We start from the raw sequence: 1,862 nt of genomic DNA, 5'->3' as shown, positions 1-1,862 counted from the left end.
TTCCCATGGGACTTTTCATGGCAAGGGTAGAAAAAGGGAGGGGGTCAGTTTCAAGTTAAACCAAAGATGGCTCCAAATGAGACTCAATGGAGGGACCTTTGCCCCGCCATATTCCCCACTGGCCTTAGTGAATTAGTCAAATCCTGGACTCAAGACCATTATTTTGACTGAATTAAGCCTTTGTTTTACATAATTGTTTGCATTTTAAGATGCAGAACCCCACCATTAATCCAGTTGGAATGAGAATTAAACACCCAGTCAATGCTAATAGCAGAGTATGTAGGATGAACCAAGAAAACAGAAACTGGAATCAATTATCTGATCCCCCCGCCCCCGTCTCTGTCTCTGTTTGTCTGTTTCTCTCTCCCTCCCTGCCTCCCTCCCTCCCCCCACTGTGTTGTTTTCCCCAACTACAGAAAGCTTTTTTTGTAATTACTTCTGATCAATTAGAATAGAAACAACAGGTTTCTCCCAAAGCCATATATACTCCGCATTTCCGTTTCATGAGAAATAAGCTTCAGCCTCTGGTTTGGCAGGACCACTTCCACAAGGGGCCTAATTGTTGCTCTAATTCCAAAATGGAAACTTTCAAGACCTCTAGGTCCCAATCAGCCTGTCTCTTCAGTTCCTTAACGTTTGTATCCCCATGATAATGGCTGATGTGCCTATGGCTGTTGAGTGGCTGTGCCTGCAATGACCAGGAATGGGGTGAGGACTGATGCAACTTTTTTCCCCCTTTGTCATCCAGGATCTATATTAAAATGTATTCTCCCTTCTTTCCCATTAAATAGGATACCTGGGGCAGAATAAGTACCAAGACACACAAAAAGGGTGTCCTTAAGTTTAGAAACATCAGAAGAGGTACATTAATCAAACAGTGCAAAACAAGTATCTCAGGGACCCAGTAATATTGCTGTTGTCCACAGTTTACTTGTATACAGAATAGTAGGCATCAGAATAAAGATAAGGGCCTACGTTCAAGGTTTTGTGGAGTAGACAGGTTCCAGCCCCTTTCAATTCCTCTACTGTTAATTTGAGCTGCCCCACTCATAGTGAGTTTTGTTAATGTACTGTCTGGTTAGTTCCTATCCCTGTGTAGTAGGGTTCAAATGTTTAAACATAACCAGTGATTCTGACTGATTACTCGCTGGGAATAATTAATTAAGTGGTAGACCTTGTCAGGAGTGGAAAGTAGAAATGGAGATCCCTCAGCTTTCTGGACAACAGGAAGCAGACAGCCTCCTGGACAGCAGGAGGTGGGACTCTAGCCCCCAGTGTGTTGAGTTGGTAGTTTCTTTGGAGGGGAGAGATTGTCAGGGCTTTGTCACAGGCAGATCTTTATTAGGACTCAAAGGTCTGGGGAGGGGAAAGGAGGTGTTTTTTTCTGAATAGTAAATTTATCCTCAAGGTCCCTTCATGTGGCACAGAATTTGATTCTCTAGGTACTCCGTTTTCCAAAGGCCAGAATAATTTTAAAGGAATGTCTAAACCTTTAATTTTATGGGCACTGAATTACATTTTTCTATTATGCATTCCTTGAGAAGGGGTTATCTCTCTCTCTCTCTCTCTCTCTCTCTCTCTCTCTCTCTCTCTCTGTGTGTGTGTGTGTGTGTGTGTGTGTGTGTGTGTGTGTGTGTGTGTGTGTGTGTTTACCCACGTGTTTCCAGGAAGCCTCTGTTTCACAACCCCATTCTTTGCAATGGAAACTCCCTAGTTCTTGGCAAGTAGGGGGCTCAGCCATGGGCATGCACAGAATTGTAAGCTATATTCCTATCTCAAAAGTTAAGTTTCCATATCCTCCCTTTCTCCAATTCAACCAGACACTTAAAGTGGACATCAGTGAGCAAAGGTCAAGATGGAGT

Source organism: Rattus norvegicus, chromosome 4 (assembly GCF_036323735.1).
Source record: "Rattus norvegicus strain BN/NHsdMcwi chromosome 4, GRCr8, whole genome shotgun sequence".
NCBI lineage: Eukaryota > Metazoa > Chordata > Mammalia > Rodentia > Muridae > Rattus > Rattus norvegicus.
This window is presented reverse-complemented; position numbering follows the sequence as displayed.